Consider the following 20,032-nt stretch of genomic DNA (forward strand, 5'->3'; position numbering starts at 1 on the left):
TCTCTAAAGACAGGAGGCTGTAGATATAAGTTCTCTCTGGTGTTTTTGTTTGGACAGACACTACACATCAGAGAAAAAACCAAAGCACTCAGCTCCAGAAGCAAGACAGTGCCTCAGGGAATCACAGGAGTGATAGGGGGAAAAAAGGAATCTCCTTCGGGCCTTCGGAGTGTGGCCTTGCTGCTGCTGAGCTGTGGTCGAACATCCCTAAGGAATGATTCTTCTCCCCTCATCCCGAGGGAGGAAAACGGCTGTGGCTTCCCAGGAAGCACACATGGCACAGCCCCACAGGCTCCTCGGCCCCCTGAGGACAGGAGTTGGGAATGCAAAAGGTTGTCTCTCCGTGCCAGAATGCACTCGTAGTTATCTCCGAACAGACTATTCACATTTGGTTTTCAGAGCTTCCCATGTAGTGCTGGCAGCATTTTAAAGGCTGAGTTATAATTGAAATGCAGCAGAAGTACTTTGTGACGTGCACATTAATACCAAATGAGTGCAACCATGATTAATGGTTCAGTGATGAATAGCAATAAAGTATTAACAATGTCTAGGACATTATTTTAAAATGCTCCCCGCTTTACAGAGGACATTCGTGTTCTTCTAACAAAATGTTTTGAGCTAAAATTTATGCACAGCTATTGCCTTGGTGACTTTTATTTATTGGGTTACATAAAGGCTGTTTTTGTTACAGTGTGTTACAGGTTTGACAGCAGTGGCATTAAGTGAAGGGTATGAGAAAATCCCCGCTCTTTAGGGTGGTGAAATGCACCACCTGTGTGAATGAGTTTGCTCTTTGTCATTGACCTGTGTGTGGGCAGGAGGAAAACAGCACCTGGGTTGGCTGTTGAGGGGATCTTGCCAATGGTGAGAAAAAAAAAAAATGCTAGTTTTGGGGCCAGTCATGGAAGTTTTGCTTTGATCCGTGTTGTGGGGCTGAGCAAAGGAGCGTCGACTGCAAGGTGAGGGAATGGCACAGAAACCCTGTTTGTGTCACTTCCACAGAGGATCTAAAACTAATGTAACAGCAGGAAGGCTTGGCTTGGAGTCAAGCAGCAGCAGCTTGTGATTGCACAGAGGTTTCTAGTAAAACCCCTGGAATATTGGCTGTGCATGGAGGATACTTGCCCAAGTTCCCAGCTTTTCAGAGGTTCTTTTCCACAGCTCTGCTTCCAGGTGGGGGTAAACTTTCAGAATGCTAAAAGTAGATTTTGTCAGTGGGTTGTCATTTAGAACTTAGGTTAATGGGACTCTTTAAACCTCATTCAGTGTATTTCTGATCTACTGCTGCCTTTGGATAGAAATGAGTGTCTTCTTAAATAAGCCTCGACTTAAATAAAAAAGAGCACTTCCTTTTTATTTTTACTGTAAACTCAATTTCATTAACAACACCCATAGTAAGGTTCCAGAACCCATTGTGCTGCTACACAGGACCATCAGCAAGCAATGATTTTAGAGGACTGTAGGCAGTCCTAGTAACCAAAAAACGGCCTGTTCTCACGCTGCATTCAGTGTACCTTCCTAATTTCTGTAGAAGAGAAAGAAACACAAAGGGTTTCTCAGTTTCTCCTTCAGCCTTGTTGGTTGACATTCACTCTTCACAGCATTTCTCCAGGAGTCCAGGCACACATATTTGGTGATTGTTCTTGCATGTTGTTGGATCTTTCTGGGTTTCTCATCCAGCAGCTCTGGTTATTTTCTCCATTCCCTCTTAGGAATAGCCTAAAAGTTTAGCCTTAAAGGTTCCCTTGAAGACACGGAAGTGCAGCTTTAATCCCAGAATTGTCACGTTAAGGTAGCACGAGGAATGAGCTGAGATCACCTCAGGGTTAGAGCTCGGGCTGCAGCTGTGCAGGCACTCAGAGTGCAAAACCCCATCTCCTCCTCCAGTTTCTGGTTTGTGATGATTATTAGAGTCTCCTAAAGGCTCTCTCCTGCTCTTTCCATTCCCTGAAGACTTAAGAGGAGAACACCAGCACTACTGCTGGGTGAGGGAGTAGCTCAGAAAGGCACCTGCTAAAGAAAGACCTTCCTGAGGAGCTCAGGGACAGTTACCCACAAGAGCTGGCTGCAAATATATAGGATATCCCAGCAGCAGAGCGTGGTCCCAGAGCCAAGGCCACGCTCTTATCAGCCACTGGGATCTGTTATCTGTGCTCCCACACTTTGGGGAGCTGCAATGAAATGTTACCACGTGGACAGGAACTTGGGTTTCTAACAGTGGGCACCAGATCACCTGATGCTTGGGAGATGAAAAGCTTGTCCTGCCATCCCAAGTCAGTCAGCAGTGCACTGGAGTGACCCCGTGTTTCGGAGAAGCTTCAGCGTCACCTTCTCTTTGCGCGTTGTCAGGGACGGCTCCTTCTGTCTCCCTTCAGCTGCTATTTTCAGAAGCAGTAACAGAGTTTGCTGTCTCAATGCAATATACATGGAAAGGCTCATTCCTTGGAATGAAGGCAAATCTCAGGCAGCACAGGGCGCTGCAGCAGGTTCTCTACACGAGAAGAAAAATTAAAGTAATGCTCTGAGGAGAATGAGAAAAACCACATTAATAGTGTATGTTAGGAGGAAGGGCCCGAATTCAAAATGCACTGAAATTATACAGAAGCGATGGAGTTATAAAATGATTATCAGGACCTTGCCCTTTTAGTTTGCATTAGAATCAGATAGGAAAGGGAGCAAGAGGCATTTCGAGAGCAGGAGATTATTATGCAGTTAATTTTTCCTTCCGAGGACGTGACTGCCCATAATTGCAGCCGTGGCACGTGCTGCTCTCGGGGACTCGGAGCCGTGTCAGCCGTGGGGCAGCAGCAGCAGCAGGGTGCTCAGGGCTCACGCTTGTGATGGGAAATGCTGAAGGAACGTGAAAATCAGGAGTTGTGCCGAAGCAAGGATTCGTTTCCCTTTGTTCACACGTTACCCGGCAGCCCTCTCTGGAGCCCGGTGTTGATGTGCAGACCCAGAGATGTCTTCTCCCTTGTAAAGTTCAGTGTCGAGGGCTGCAAAATAAAATGATAGAAACACGTGCTGTTGTACAAGGAGGCGTGGAAATAGCTCTGGATGTTCACATACCACCTGCAGATCGTGGAAGTGCCACTCAGAAGAGGGTCTGTGCTCTTTAAAGGGAGTCATGGCTAAAAACCTCAGGCACCAGCAGATCCTGAGGAATGGTCAGGGGGTGAAAATTTGGCAGCTGCAAGCTCGCAGGACGAGGGAATTCACACTCCTTACCATCTTGTATTTACTTTAGCCAACAACAGTTTCTATGGAAACTAAAATCTTCAAGCAACTGTGCCAGTGTTTTTACTCGGGAGAAGGAATATCAGGATGAGTTGAGGAGGGGTGAGGAAATAACCCCATGGCAAATGCTCAGATTGGAAACTTCTGATGCGTTTGTTTCCCCTCGGCATCCTGTTTCCCCCTCATAAATCATTCAGCAGGAAATGAATTTCTTTAAATAACATATACTGTGAAACCTGTAGGAGATGAAATTATGAATGATGGAATCGCTCTCATGCCAAAATGTGTTTAGAGAGCAGTCCCCAATTTTAAAAAAGCTCGTGGCTCCCCTGCCTCAGTTTTTCTCACTTTGACAAGCCAAGCTCTACTGAGAAAAATAATTCCAATGTTTGAATGTCAGAAATTTGCCAAGACCCCACCCACTATTAATATCATCACCAACCTTTCTCTATTTAATGGGTTTTCTTGAAATACTCATGTAGAGAGAGATGATTTTGGGTCTATCTCAGTTGTAGCTGAAAAACTACTGTGGAAGGTTTGCTGGGTTTTGACACATCCAGAGAAGAAAATCAGCATTTCCTGAACTAGGTGGGCTGGGAAACTAAAAGGAAAGGTAACAAGGAAAGAACTCTTGGTTGATTTGCTTCTGAATTAGGCTCTAATTGCTAATTTATGAGCCCAGTGACTACAGCCTGTCACAATAAACCTAAATCAATCACTTGATTTCCTCCTTGTATCTGAACTTGCCTCTTTGCTGGCAGCCCGTGATTTTTATGGTCAGGTTGTTTGTTTTTCTTTTATCAAGAGAACAAAAGAGGCCTCCATCACTTCTGGAGGATTTGAAAGGCAACCAATTCTTCTTCTCTTTATCATAAGGTCTGTGCAGGGACACACATGTTGTGTTTAGTGACTACCCTGATGAGGCTGCATGTGGGAAATGGCAGATATTTTTATTTTTTAAAAAATTTTTTTTTTTACTTTTTGGTCCAGTCAGTGAATTCCCTGGAAAAGCCAGCTGTGTACATGGATCACACAGCAGAGCAACACACCTGCTGCCCTTTGCAGCACCAACTCCTGGGGCTTTGCCTGTCTCAGACGCTGCTTTTGATGTTATTTTTAATCTCCTGATAAGCTCAAGCTGCTTTCCCTTCAACAACCTTGGTGCTAAATTAGAAACTCAAATGTAAATTCTGCCGAAGCAATGCTCTATTTCTGCCAAAAAGGAAATAAAAATGGAATATGCACGCAGCTCACCTTCTTCCCACCCACCTTGGGGATAACAGTGACAGCCACAAACACCCGCCCCAAACTTGTTTGTTCTTTTACATAACTGCCTTTTTTTTTTTTTTTTTGTAATAATGATGAAGTTACATCAACATGTTCTCCAGGTCGAGTTTTACTTTATTAAGGAAGGTTAAAATTGAGTTATTTGGATGGTACTTGGCCAGTGGTCCCGTGGTAAAGCTGGGGAGATGCAAGTAGTTGGAATTCCCAGAGCGTGGGAGTTGTGCTCACTGAGAGTGAGGGGGGTGTGGGCCTTGGAACATCCTTGGGGAGGGATTAGTTTGCTCTACCCTTCTCTGCCCACTTCCCTGCAGCTTGGAATCACCTCTTCTCCAGGCTGACCTGGCTCCTAATGACACCCAGCAGCTTTTGCTCTTCCAAATTTTCTCCACCAGTGCAGGATTTATTCCAAGAAGGTCTCCCCACTCCCATAGTAATGGCCTGTGGCTTATTCAGGAGTCAAAGCAAGGTTCTGCACAGACAAGGGGCTTGAGATTGGGTTTTGTTGTTAATTTTCTTTTCTAAACCTGTTGAAAGTTAAGTTCTTTGGGAAGAGTCTCTCTCCGAAGAGGAAGCTGTTGGTGCTGCTGTCCAGGGAGCTCTTCACTCCTCCACCACCTAGAGAGACGTTGCTGTTGCCATCACAAACCTTATCCCTGATATTCTGGAAGCCAAGCAGGGCTTCCTGGAGGCTCAGTGGCCACTCTCCTCCTGCTCTCCTGGGTCACAAGCCCTGTCCCAAACACGCTGCCTGGTTCAGCCGAGGGGATGAGCTCAAGCTTTCCACACGTGGGCTTTGCAGCCTGCAGGGATTCCTTGGCTGCCCTGCAGTGCTGTTCCCTTGGCTGCTCGTGCCTGAGGCTGAGACACCTCAGAGATGCTCAGCAGCCCTGTGCACTACCAGGATGGCCCAAATTGGTGATTTTATTTACAACCCCTTAACACTGAGGGAGCTGGGACCTTTCCAGAGGAGTCATCCCTCAGGTAACTTTAATCTCTGGGCAGTTCATCGGAGTCACTATTTACCAACGTTCAGGGCAGAAAGCACAGGGTTTTTTTCAAAGGCTTTCACTATGAATCATTGCCAGAAAGATGCAATTATTTTTTTTTTTTCCCTGCTGGCTGACAGTTGCAGTGAGCTCTCCGTGCTGGTTGGCTTCATGCTTTCCCTGTGTTATATTTATAAACCCTGCGTCTCCTTTCTGTTCGCCCAAGTTCTCGGTGCAAAGCGTGCAAGGAGAAATTCCCTGCTTTAAGAAGCACAGAAGGCGTTTTCCAACTGTGATTTTCCAAACCTGACATTTAAATTGCAAAAGGTGGGCGCTCCCCAATTAAATATGTGGTATTTGAGTTGCTGAGGACACCAGAGAGCATCAGTAAAGCTGTGCTTCAAATGCTGCTGCTGAATAAACCTGCACACGCGCACACATTTATTTTTTTCCCACTTTGTCTCCTCTGGTGTGACTTTTTGTGTGATTTCAAAGAGAGATTGACAGAGACAGTATAATACTCCAAAACTGTATTAAGTCCATCCACAGGCCATTCCTGTGAGCAGCACACTGGAGGGCAGGGACTCAGCACTTCACTGAGCTGTGCCTCCTGCAGGTGGGAACTTGGGTGCTGTGGTGATGTTTCCTGCCATAGCAGAGTTCTTTGGAATTCCCTCCACGCTGGTCTAGCTTGGCACAAAAATTAAGAATTGTGAGGATGATATAATGTTATTTTGGGGGTGTTATTAGCAATGCTGAGGTGTTAATATTGCCTATCACTGTCTAATAATATCTGTTTGGTACCTTGCACCCCCTGTGTGTTCACATCCACCTCTTGACTTGCACTAAGATCATAAAATTTTGGGAAAGTACAACCCTTTTTTTTCAGTGTTGCTCCAGTATCAGTGCTGTTTCATCAACAGTGCTCCAAGTGCAACACTAATGCAAAAACTAATAAATCAGATATTTCTATTCCTAAAAAGAAGGAATGCTACGTTGTCTGTGTCATGAACACTCAGAGAATTTCAATTTTTTTCATGGGAAAATGTAAAGGTACTAAATAACTGGTCTTTCCTTTGGTGTTGTAATCTCCATCTAGAAATATTTCATAAATATTAAAGTATATATTTCATATATTAGTGTATATTTTAGCATAAATATTAAAGTATATATTTTAGAGATCTGCTGGTAGTGCAGTACCCTCAAGCTTCAAATGCAAAACCAACAGGCTCAAGTGAAAATACCACAGCAGATGCATTTTTTTGCAACTGCTTAGAACAAATGATTTAAATTTTCCTGGTTTATTGAAATCCAGCTTGGTGATTTTTTTATTACATCCCTTGTTAACTAGCTGCCTGAGGAAAGCTGGTAGGTTTTAATTAGTTGCAAAGGTTTGATAGGCTCGTTACCATCGGCATATAAATGGCTCGTTCTTGTGGGACCAGCAAAACCATTTAGGCTGGGGAAAAAGAGCACTGGGAAGAGGATCAGGGGTAGATCCTGAGTATCCCTGGATCACAGAGATGCCAGGTGAAAATGCTCCCCTGCTCAGCTGTCTTTGGTCAGGACTTGTAACTCAAGCTACTTGGTTTTGAGATTTAGAGGAGCTGTTAAAAAGTTTCCTTTAATGTCCACATTATTTAAGCTTTAGCTCCATTAGAGCAGCTTCCAGCTTCAAAGTTGTTATTTTTCCGTATTAGATTAGCACCTTCCCTGTCTCACAGCTGAGCACACTTGGCTGTAAAACTACACATCCACCTAATGTTTATTAATCCCACTTGTGCTCTGTCCAGTACAGCTGGCTAAGAAAAAAAATGATGGGAAGAAATTTGGCTCTCCAGGCTTCAACTTTGATCAGGAAATAATTACAGCCTTGCCATAAGTAATCCTTGTTCCATCACCGTGGCTTTTTGGGGTGGGTGGGTGTGTTCCCAGGCGTGTTGGACACCTCAGCTGCACCAGGGACAGGATGCCCATGGTAGGAGTGTTCCTCAGCCTCGGGTCCCAGGGAAACATTTTATTAGGGATGTGAAAGCAGGACTTCCAAGAGCCAGTTACAGATCAGGAGAGCAAATGGAAATAGCCAGGGGTGCATATGAATTGTAAAGCAGCAAGAAACTAGGAGTGTTCCAGTGTGATATCAGTATATTCAGGTTAAATCCGTGTTACCATTTTTCCAAGGCATCAGGCAGAACCGAGCCTGGTTTCTTTTGCTTTATCTCCCGTGGATATAAAGTAGATACAAAAGCAGAGACAAGTGTATCCAAATGGTTTGGGGTCTCTTTTTAATACAGTAGGATATTTCTGAAAACAAACCTAACTCCCTTCCTATTTAATTAGAAACAGGATTATGCTACCAAGTGAGGTGTACAAATCCTTCGTTTTTAAACAAATCCTGGGTAGTATTTGGTGGTGATAACAAAAAACTTGACCAGCTGTATTGAGTGTGAGCTGCCTGTCTGTGGCTTTCTCAGCTCCCGTGGCCTTCCAGTTTTGTTAAAACAAACAAAAGTGTGGGCTGGGGAGCAGTTCCACTCCTGGGCTGGTAATGAGCCATCCACAGGGATGTTCCTGCGAAATGGATGGCACAGGGACACTCCCCAGTTCTCTTCGTGCCGGAGCTGGGGGCACATTTTCTGAGGGCTAAGAGTTTGCCTCGTGCATTTTTCAGCCCCTAGTGATTCCCAGGACCAAAGTGCAGCACATTCCTGGTGAAAAATGCCGTGTGTTATGGCTGATACACAGTGATCCATGAATTAGCAAGGTTTTCTCGCTGCCAAGTGCCTCATGGATAGATTCTTTCCGAGGAGAAGCCTTTCCACCGCTAATTGAAGGAGTAACAGTTGCACATCCCCTCCCCGGCGTGGCTGATCTGCACCAGCACTGAGTATTGATAGAAACAGGGGCTGTTTTCTGCGTGTGGCTCTTCTTTTCTGTGGTTATTAGCACTGTAGGTGTCCAATATCCTTCGTGGTTTGGCTTTAGATGGCAAAAGTCAGATCTTCATTCCTTTGGGAGAGTTGATCCACTGAGAAATCCCCCTCGTGGATCTGTGTGTCATTCCTGTGGAACAGAAATCATTTTAGGGGATGTGTAAGCGAGTAGGTGAATTAAACATTTCCCAGACTTAGCCCATCCGGAGTATGAACTTACCTTCATACCCCTGAAGTGTAGATTGAATTAGTGACCAGCCTAAAATGTCAACATGCCAGTGCTCTGGGATTGTGGAGTGTCCTAGAGAGAGAGTGTGCAAAAAGGGATGACTCAGTGCTGATCTTACCCTGAGGTTCAGCTCTGGTTTTAGTTGGTACAACGGTCCTGAGTTGCCAAACAACAGAGTTGTTTGTTAAGTTGCTGTCTGTTAAGTGCAGCAATCTATTAGAATGCAGGTTTTTTCCTCTTTTAAAGACATATTCCGTGTGGTTCAGGTTTGTGAGCTTCTGAGTTACATTGGGGAGTTTGGATAAACACCCAGTTCCCTTACTTTGGAGAAGAAATCCCCTTGGCTGGGAGCTGTCAGGGAGTTCTTGGCTGTGATGTTTTGCAGTATCCAGTTTCTTTGTTGTTTTTTGGAATTAGAATGAACTGGCAAAGGTGTGATTTAAGAGTCAAGCCTAGTTGGTAGCTGATATTTTCCCTCCCTGTCGTGCACTGCCTCTACATCTGGGATTATTCCCATCAAGGGTGACTGATTTCCAGATACTACACTTCCAATGCTGGTTAATTACCACAAAACCCATTAAAAAAATGTCTTTTCCTTATTATTTCCAGGAGGAATCCCAAAACAAGTGTGAGTACAACTTGCAAACACTAATACATCATAACCTGGGTTGTTTGAATTTGGATTTTTTTTTTTTTTCCTTTCGAGAAATTTATGTCCTGTCCTGGCCCTAAGGCAGTGTTAAAAGTAGTTTATTGCAAGTGGTAAAGAACTGGATTATTTTTAAAGGAATTTTTTGTTCTTATTGCTGCTCAGAGTGAACCTCCTTCCTCCAAGATTAATGAAATACATTTAGAGTAGTCAATGTGAGAAATTGTGTGCTGGAGTTGGCAAAGTTTAGTGTAAATGGCCTCCAAACGGTGTTCGCTAATGAAGTGGCAGCGGCAGAGCAGCGGTGCCAGGCGAGGTCACCGCACAAAGGGAAAAGCATCCGCATTAATCTGGGAAATAATGGCGGCAATTTGCAGGTTGTTAAAATGCTTAAAAAAAGACAAAGCTGAACTCGGATAAACTAAAGCCTCTGCGTGAATGGCTTACCTGTGTGTGTGGGTAGTTGATGGAGAGGTTGGAGAAAATTCCAGCCCTCCAAGGGCAGCAGGATTTTGGGCCAGACCGCCTTGAGCCTTTAAAGAGCAAAACCAACACGGGCTGGTTTTCTGCAGGACGTTTTTGGTACGGCATTCCAACCCCCAAAATGGTTATTTGGCAGTTTGAGGGGGAAAGCTCTGAGCAACCCGATCAGGGAAGGTGTCCCTGCCCAGGGCAGAGGGCTTGGATTGCAGCAGGATCATCTCTGAGGCTCCTTCCAACCAGAACCACTCTGTGATGTCCTTGGTTGCAAGTCCTCATAACTGGCACCTCAGTCCTTCCATCCTCTTTCCCCCTGTGCTCCAAGTGGTGACACCTGTGCCTGTTTCCAAGGAATTGTTGCTCCTGTAAGTGCTTGTAGGCCACACTGATTATGATCTAGCTCGTTTTTAAGACACTGGCAAGTTTATTGCACTACTTCAGTTGTGGGAACTGATTTTTTAGCCTCTTTTTTTTGCATAATTCTGGAGTCAGGAGAGTTGCAAGCGGTGGGAGGAGAAGTGAGGTTATTTAACTGCTGCTTACATGATAAAAAAGGAGAATTTGCAAGCTGAGAATTTGAAAGCTGTGCTTAGGTCTGCTCATATTTTGATGATGCTTGGCTTTTCCCTTTGGTTTATATTTAAAATGTCTTGTTCTCTGCAAGCACAATCACTTGATATTGCCAGTTAAAGTGTTTGCATGTGACACTTGCAGATTATGTAATTAAAAGAAACCCATTGCTTTGGATACAGAATTCTCTAAGCTGGATTTACACACCCCATGTAAAGGAAACTTATTGCTGCCCTTTCTGGGTTTGGAGCCTGACTCATCCAAGCATTTGGGAATATGCTCCAGAAGTCTTGTTGGAAGACACCCTGTAGTGACCAAGGATTTGTTTTGCAGACCCAGGAAAGGTGTGATCCCAGAACAGGGGAACTGGGAGAGAAAGCATCACTTGAAGGGATTTCTATATTAAGTAGCCTGGAATTAAGCAGAGTGATGAGACTGTAGAAGTGTTGTCAGCAGTGGTAACTGTGCCTGTTACTCATGAAGTTTATCCTGATGATAAACCCAAAACTATTTGCAAGATTATTTGGAGTGTAAGGAAAAATGCAGGTTTTTGAACGAATGTCAAATGTGATTTAAAACTATTCGCTATGAAGTTATTTCAGTTGCTGTTAAATATTAGGGAGATACTTAGAATTCTGCTGTGCTTATAAACTAGGGGGAAAGGTGAGGAGAGATGTTTTTATTTGCATGAAAGCAGTGAACCCTGCTGTAGATGCAGATGGATGGTTTTCCCTTTCCCCTTGGGTGCTCCTGGGAGCCCAGAATTGAATTACATGAAGTCTGGCCAGCTGAATGGAGCACAGTTTGTGCACCTGCTGAAAATAAGGGAGCTGGAAATAGAGAAGTTAAGAAGTGCATGTTTTTCTCTGCCTTTCTCCAGGGGGTTTGGCTCGGGAATTGCAACGCCCCGGGCCGGGGCCCGCCGTGACAGGGGTTCTGTGGTTTCAGCACACACAGGAAAGCCAAGGGCACTCAGCCCGAGCCCTCCTGGGAATCCACGTGCCCAGGTTTGCAGAGAGGGAGCCGAGGAGTGGATTTCGTGCCATGCAGACAGTTGTTTGTGCAACCGAGAGTATTGTTTGTCACAGGCTTTAAAACCAGAGCCTATTTACATCAATTGCTGCAAATCAGAGTCCTGGGGCAAAGCCAAACTCTATTTATAGGATACTTATCAGTGGGTCACGTGTTTTCCAGTTTCCTCGATGGAGAAGTGAGCCCACCCCCCCAGTGAAATAAAGAAATAAATGCTTTTCTGGCTGGGCCTGTGAGCAGAGGCAGCAGAAGGGTAAGGTTGGTGTACTGCCCTCGGTTCTTTACTCTCACATCAGTGTATGATTGCAGTTTGGGGGGGCAGCATTGATTTGGTTTGGGTTTAGGAAGTCGAAGGCTCAGAAATGTCTGTGGGAAATGAAAAGGCAATCAACAGGCAAATCACCGAAGGGAAGGGATGGAAAAAATAAAAGCATAAAAAACTGTATTTCAGTTATTTATTCTTGAGATGTGCAGCAGGCTTCTCCAAAATCCCGATCACCCCGAGGGAGTTGATTGGCTTCCTTTTAATTTGGCTTCAAATAATCAATTCTTAGCTCGAACAGCCAACTTCAGTGAGCTCTGCATGTCCAGGATCTCTCTTTCCCAAGTTGCTCTCAAGGCTGATTAGTGGATAGACAAAAAAAAACCCCAAAAACCCGTTGTCACACTGCAAAAAAAAACCCCAGGCTGACTGGTCATGGCCTGTGTGTGTGAAAGAGAAAATAACGAACCAACTCAGAACAAAAGTGCTAATATTTTAGCACCGTGGCCGGGAAAGAAATGGGCTGGCTCATTGTGCTGGAGGAGCCTTCTTGAGATGCAGCCGTGAGTGATGTGGGCAGCAGCTGGCTGGGGGCTGAATTCCTCTGCAGAGCCCGGGCGGGGAGGGCAGAGTTTGGTCTGGGCACACACAGGCTGGTTAATTCAGCCGCGTTTGTTTGGGTTGCTCCATAGCTGGGTGTGTGTGTTCTGACTCGTTTGTGTATATATATATTTATATCGTGGGCTTCATTAAAACTTGCCTTTTAACAAGCATAAAATAAGTTTTGTTTCTTAAGCACGAGGCTGGAATGAGACAAAAAAATTCCGATGAGTGTTTTTAACAAACAGCATCAGAAGGGAGACTTGAAGGAAAAAAAAAATAAATCCATATTTTAGAAGTGAAGTGATAGCTATTTAAACTTAATATAAACCTGTTCCAAATATTTCTGTTTACTTTCTCATTTGAAATGGTTGATATCAGCGGAAGTCATCTGCATTTTGCTGGACTGGAGACAGTTTTCTGTTAAAACAAATAGATTTTTTTTTTTTCAAGTTTAAAAAAGTCACAGATTGGGTAAGATTGGAAGGGACCAAAGTGGCTCGTCTGGTCCAACCTCAATATTTTCTATTTCTAGCTTCAAATCTTTTTCTGTTTTTGTTTATAGATATATTACAGACAGGAGTGCTGTTCAAAGCATGAACTGTACTGCCTAAAATCTTCAGAAATGTGGGAAATGGTTTTGTTTATTTTTTCAATGGGCCTGTCGTCTGTTATAAGTGACTTTTTTCTCCTGGAGAGAAGAGATGGGTGGTGATCACACCAGCATCTGACTGCAATTATCTTGGAGAGACAGCCAAGGCCTAAGGAAAGGACATTAAATTGGGATGACTGGGAGCCAGGGGAGGTGACACACGTGAGAGCAGCGGCAGCAGGGCCTGACGCAGAGCTGTGCTGTCAGGGAGCCCCGGGAGGCAGCTCCCTGGGCTGTCTTGGGAAAGATGAGGCCACTTTTCCTTTAGAACAGAAAGGCAGGTCGTAGTTGGGATGAGAGATGTGGAGGCAAAGAGCTCCTTGTGCAATCTCAGCAGCTGTTTAGTTTTTATTGGGAAATAGCTAAGCCAGGAAAAAGTCCAATAAGCAGCATTTAATAACGTTGGTACAGTTTTATTGCATTGATGTGTTTATTTTCTACATCTGTATTTACTTAACTCCTCGCTAGAATCCAAACAGTTGCTACTTTGAAGGGGTTTGAAGTGCCGTGTGAAGCACCTTCAGTTATGGATTTCAGTTGATGTTGGATTGTTTCACACTCACAGAATCATTTAGGTTGGAGAAGAACTCCAAGAGCACCGAGTCCAACCTGTGACCCATCCCCGCCTTGTCACCCAGCCCAGAGCACTGAGTGCCACGTCCAGTCATTCCTTAAGCACCTCCAGGGATGGGGACTCCACCACCTCCCTGGCCAGTCCATTCCAATGTTTAAACACCCCTTTCCATGAAGAAATTCCTTCTGAAGTCCAACCTGAACGTTCCCTGGTGCAGCTACACCCGCCCCAGCAGTTTATACTTGTTGTCGTTTCGTTTTGAGTGCGTTTCTCTCTTTCTTTCAGAAAGTTTCTTCATACTTAGTCTTGTTTCTCGAAAATTGCCCATGAAATCCCTCTCAGTCAGGAGCTCAGTTCCATGCCCTGCATCCTGCACCACTGCATGGCTGTGCTTCGGGTCGTGCATTAACCTGGGATCACTCCAAGTACGGTTTAGAATCTATTTGCAATTCCATCCCTTCATCTCTGACGTGTCTCTCGGAAGAAGAAATTACATTGGACAGCACACTTCATGTTGGAGAGCTGAAATCCAGTTTGCCTCATCCTGGAGAGCCGGCCCCACGTTCCTGTTAATGTCATCCTGTTGCCCACATCACCCGGCAGGAATGACCATCCATTAACCTCTCTCGGCACATCCTGAAGGTAAAGCACCAGCCAGCTGGGAAGATGGATATAAACAAATCATCTGATTCCACATATATTTCCGTGTTTTTCTCAGCGTATTTAAAGCCCGAACCACGTTTACTTCTGCGTGTCTATGTATTGACATTATTTTGGTGCTGAAAGAGATGCCTCAGAGTGAAGGATGGAGCTGTTTTGTCTGCAGTGCCATCAGTGTAGTGGTTTTGCTGTGCTTTGTACCAAGCTGCAGGCTGGCACACACGGCGTGGACAGGGTTTGCAAATGTCTATGTTTTGCTTAAAAGCCGAGGAGCAGAATAGTTATTATTTTGGGATCTGTGCCTAATGCAATTTTCCAGTAGTAACTAGATCAGACAGTGCCCTCAATATTTACTGGCTTTTTTTATTTTTTTTTACAGTGAAGGGAGGAATAGTGTGGATATTGTAAAATGGGAGTGAAGCACTAGGCAGAAAAGTATTTACAATGGCACATGGGTTTGTGTTACTCAAGTATTTCTTCTCCATTACACTCTGTTAATGACCTTTCAAGTCCTTTCCAAGTTTGCATTTCTTCAATTTTATGAATCTTATTTTTAAAAAATTAGCTCTGATCCATTCTTTTCTCCAACAACCTTTAAATTATTGAAGAGAGCACTTGTAATTCTAAGTAAATATTTTATACTGGAATAGTAAATTGTTCTAAATTGATGATCTGCCGTAGAGCTTAAACCTCAGTGAGGAATTTATGTAACATCTCATCTGTTTCCCCTAAATCTGGGAGGAAAATCCTGACAGCCTTGTCACATTTGCTTCCCTAACCTGGAATATCTCAGTCTAACTGTGCATCTCTGAATCATCCAGTATTTTTTTCACTTGGAAAAATGGAGATTGCTCTTAACTGTCAGAGCCCAGGAAATATGAAACGGGAAAGCCAAAGGTTTCCAAGGCTGTGCAGGAGGCACAAGAAAGATTATCTGAATAATCTTTCCTGCAATGTGTGTGTTTGATATTTGAGGGGAGACACACACGTGCTGCTGCTGAATGATTCTCTTGGTTTGCAATGACTCCTTGGCTTTCACTTCTCAATTGTTTGACTTCAAATGAAGGCGTCTTGGAAATGGCACCTGCAGGAAGGCACCTCCTGGCACAGGAACACTGGAGTCAGTGCTGTTCTAGCTCCATCCTCCGAGGATCTGCAAATAATCCGAGGATTTGCAGCAGCTGGAGGGAAGTCAGTGCTCAGTGGTTCATGTTGTGGCACTGATGAAATGAACTGGATGTGAAGTTTGTGTCGCTTTATCAAGAACGGAAAATGCCCCTGGTAGCACAGCTTTCCTGACCCTGCTTTGCCTATTACTTAGTTCCTTACTGGGAATTGGTGTGAGCAGTTGGATGTTGGGTTTTCTGCTTAAAAAAAGGCAGCTGAAAAGAGGTAGAGGTGAAATGTGTGTTTTTGGAAAAGACGCTGAGTGAGCAAAACAAGCTGGAGATCGGTTATCAACAGAGCAGAGAACTCTCGCAGTCAGCAGCCTGAGAAAGTGGAGTAGGTGGAACTGGTGTATTCCTTTTCCTCTCCACCTTCAGCTTATTTGACCCCCTGTCTTGAACCTCCTTTCCTTTGCAGAGGTCTCTGCACGGGTACAGAGCGAGTTCCTTCTTCAGGCAGCTCAACTCGAGGGTTGGTGGGAACACCCCCCTTCCCCATCCCTTTTTTATAGAAGACCACAGTGTCTTTTTAATAAGCTACTTGAGCTGAGCTGTAATATTTAAAACAAAAGGATGAGACTGTCCCTGGAAGCAAATCACTAAAAGATGTTAAAAAACTCTTGAGTGAAACGGTGGCTCAATATCCCCCTGCCCTGGGTACAGTTAAGGGCAAGGGATTCAGCAGAGAGAGTTCATGCAAATGCTTCTCTCTCTTCCAGGATCCATGGAGGCAATTCCCCTGAGTACCTCTGGGTAATGTCTGACTGAGGGTGCTGGTAATTAAACAGGGACTCTCTAGTCGTGAAAGGATGCCCAAGCAAATGCTAATTGTGTGGGAATTAGCAGCACTGGAGCAGGCTGTGTGAGGGCATGTCATACATAAGGTTAAATTCCCTGGAGAGAACACAAATTACCTGCTGCTGGAATCTGCAAACCTGATGAAGTTGTTAAAAAGCAGGTGGGTCTGAAGGGCTACAGGTGGAGATTTGATTTCCAGCAAGGATGAAGCAGTAGTTCCTTCTGGAAATGACACCAGCTCCCTGCTTTTGATTAGCCATTCCAGAATATGGAAGCTGCAGCTGCTTGATCCCCCTCTCACAAACAGGCTGTTGACTCACAAGCAGCATTAATTTCTCTTAGTGCAGTGTCTGTGTGTTCTAAAAGCAAAAGGCACACGAAGCATCAGCAGTTCCAGCACAGCTCTGATTTCATCCCTGCGTTTGGTTCTGCCACAGTCGGAGTGCAGCTCTGGAGCTTTGGAATTTAATTGCCTTTAATCGTATCTAGAAACCTACTTTTTAAAGTACTAATAGGTTGAATGAGAGCTTTTATTTTATTTTAATTTCATTTCAAAGCACTTGTGTTTCCTTACTGAATTTTCCTGTTGATGGCTGGTGGTTTAATGAAAAGATGTTTGCTGAGATTTACAGGTTTATAACGGATAAGCAGCTGAGCCACAAACTTTGGATAACATGAATGCTCACAAATCAGCTTCGTTTTGCCTCTGAGCCCCTGTGCCAGCTATGAGAATTCTGCTCATCAAAACTATTTAGCAGAACTCAGACCGTGACTAAACTCGGTGGGAAAGATTTGTGCAAACAAAACTGGCCGGAGGAGTTCAGATCTGCAACAAAATATTTAACAGAATGAAATCCCCAAACTCCTCATACATCAAATAACTTTTTCCCCTGAGGAACAGGATTATGGCTCCAGTGTAGAAAGTGCAGCAGAGCCTTTTTGTGAAAACATCAGTGACCAAAATTTTCTACATATTGGAGACATCTCCAGGGAATGTCTTCTTTGAATCGAATTATCCTACTCATGCAAACTGCTTTCTTCCAGATAAACAAAACCAGACAGGCTGTAAGCAGATTATTAAAATATTGTACAATTAAAGCAGCCTCTTGAAAATACAAACAGTTTTGCGTGTTCACAGTTTAACCTAAAGACTGCTAACACAAGGCTGTGTAAGCCAGGCCTTATAAAGATGTGAGTTGTTACCCCAGTTTTAGTACCCAGCAGCAATTATTCAAGACTTAACCTGGCATTAGAATAAATTTCCTATCTAAGCTAAATCCAAAGCTGGGAGTTGAGGTCGTTCTGCACCAAGACAGGAGCACTCAGCATCATGGAAAATCAGTCTCTTTGTACTCACAAGCAGCAGAGATTCCATGAGTAAATCCCTTTTATCCCAGAGATGTTGGCTGGAGTTCACGTGTTATAAAGAAGCCAGGAGGAGAGGAAGTAATGATTCCATAAGTTATCCAGTGTCAGGCTTTGTATCCAGCACTGTGATGTCTTTTGAAGTGGAGATAGCAGATAATAGAGCTCCTTTATAGCCACATCTGCCCGAGCTCACGGAAGCAGGAAAGCTCTCTCCTGGGAGTTTGTTATCCATAGGTGTGTCTACCACTCCGGGGGATTTGTCCACTTGTGTTATAAAAACATGCTCAGTTCTGTGGAGGGGGTTTCTCTTCCTGTGTAAACTATAGGATTCTGTTATAAAACAGTGCTGGTGCAGTTGGTTTGGTTGCTTGATTTGGGATTTCACAGAGAAAATGTAGGCTTTGCTCTTGCAGTTTTTATGGCTGAATGTGTGTATGTGCTTATGCTGTCATTGCCTCTGAAGGGGTCGGTTTATTCTCAGTTTGCCATGTTTTCAGGACTTTGTTTTAACTATAATGTTGCTGCTTGCCGTGCCATTATTCCCACCTGCTGGGAATTGCAGGATGCAGGACTCCACAGGTAGCTGAGCCTCCTGTAAACAGGGAAATGTGTGTGCTCACGCCTCAGTAGAACACTTCTCCAAAGAGGAGTTAATATTCCCTGTGGGCACAACAAAGGACCCGTGGAGTTGTGTTTGCAGAGAGCTCTGGGCTTGTAAAAATTCCCCCTTGGGCCTCCACAACCACGAGCCCAATAATTCACCTGGAAGCACAGCCCCTCGGAAACCGCCTGGGACATTCAGCTCCTTCCAGTCTGATGCACTTGTTGAGGTTTGCTGGAAAAACTTGGGTAGTAAAAGCTCTGTCACAAACACAAGTGCAGAAGCAAATCAGTTCTTTTACTGGCAGAAGGTGATTTTCTTTGGTGAAATGGTTTTGTTGACAAAATAACTCATTGAGAGTGTGAGGCTCTGTCTGCACCGAGGTGTCTGCTGGGTTGGTGGGTAGGGAAGAGCCACTTCCAACTGCTGAGTAACAGGAACTGGGAATGAGTGCTCCCATGCAAAACGAGAGCTTCTGATTGATTGCTGCTGTCAGTTGAACCAGGAGGAAGATCCTGCAATCCACACTAATGGACTGGAGATACTGAAATTAAATTTGGGAGTGAAAAATGTCCTGGCTCATCCACTCCGTTGTAACCGTACACTGGCAATTCCTTCGTCTTGGACTGGACCTGAAATATGTACTTTAGTGATCAGATTAAATGAAATTTTAATGATTGTCTGGGGTTATACAAAGTACTAATTAAACCCAGGGAAGTCTATTAATATGATCAGCCTTGGGAGGAGAAGACAATTTAAGAACTGGAAACATTATTTGTAGCATCCTGTCATTTCCCAAGTCTGCAGACAAGAGACGAAAAATGGAACTCTTTGTTTAGAGCTGAGAAGGGCTGAGTGTATTTTATGTGTTTTATACCTTCTGGGTGACTTTAGTTTGCTTCTGGCACCTGCATGAGGTGACCCTGTCCAGTGTGAACTGCACAAGAAGGAACCCCCTGGTTGCCAACAAGTGCTTGGTTAATTCAGTGCCTTGGCACAGGAAAATCTCATTGAAACCTCTTAAAAATGCCCCTTGGAAGTCCCTCAACCTGGAATTCAAGGAATAGAAAGCACTGTGGTGGTGGTGGTGGTGGATGAATCATTTCTCTTTTTGGCTTCTGTAACCTAACACAGGTTCTTTGGCATTAAAAATAACATATGTCATAATAAAAAAAATAATCATTGAAAGGGCGGTAAGGCCTGATAATCTTCAGATGTCCCAGTGCACATTACAGAGTTGAAGTTTAAACCTGTAAATACTTCTTCAGCTGATAGATTTAAGGTCACCCATCATGTGGCATGGCAGGCATTTCTTTCTCCAGGATCAATACCACTGTAAAAGTGTTGGAGTAGCATCTTTAAACCCCTTGGAGATCTTTGCTGGCTCTTTGATGCAAAGGGCAAACCCACGAGGCATCTTATCTGATCTCCAGCAGATCACTAGAAAGCAGTTTTATTTCAGCCCCTGAGAAATGTTGTGTCCTTAAATACATGTGTGAGTTATACTTAGGCAGTTCTGCTCTCAGGTTTTTTGAGTGTAGAGGCTTCGAATTGGAAAATTCCGTGTGAGGAACGTAAAGGTCTGAAAAGCGACAGAGCTGCGCGTCTGGGATTCACCTGTTTGAAACTGCAGATGGAAACATAAAGCTGAGCAGAATGTAAAGATTGCTGTTACTCTGGGATTAATGGTAGGAATTCAAAACAAAATATCGTTTTGGTTTTTTTTTCCCCAGAATTTTGTGTATTTACCACCTCACAAGGTTAATTTGACATTCCTACCTTTGCAAAACAACTCAAAATGTGTCTTTTAATGAGGGCATAGAGGGGAAACATGTCCACAGCTATGCGAGTTCCACCTAAAAATTAACACAGTTGGACTGTTTTCTGGCTGTGCTTTGAGGGGCAGGTTTACTTTATGCACTCTAAAGTGTTAATGTAAGAGCGAGAA

The 20,032-nt window shown here is 44.1% G+C and overlaps 1 protein-coding gene across 2 annotated transcripts in view; it reads left to right on the forward strand.

The window, feature by feature from the left end:
• Positions 1 to 20,032, forward strand: part of PLCB1 (phospholipase C beta 1) — a 334,613-nt gene that overhangs the window by 92,372 nt on the left and 222,209 nt on the right. The gene's annotated exons all lie outside the window — the stretch shown is intronic.

The sequence above is a fragment of the Pipra filicauda genome, unplaced genomic scaffold, assembly GCF_003945595.2.
Source record: "Pipra filicauda isolate LSUMZ 115617 unplaced genomic scaffold, ASM394559v2 scaffold77_size3566232_pilon, whole genome shotgun sequence".
Classification (NCBI taxonomy): Eukaryota; Metazoa; Chordata; class Aves; order Passeriformes; family Pipridae; genus Pipra; species Pipra filicauda.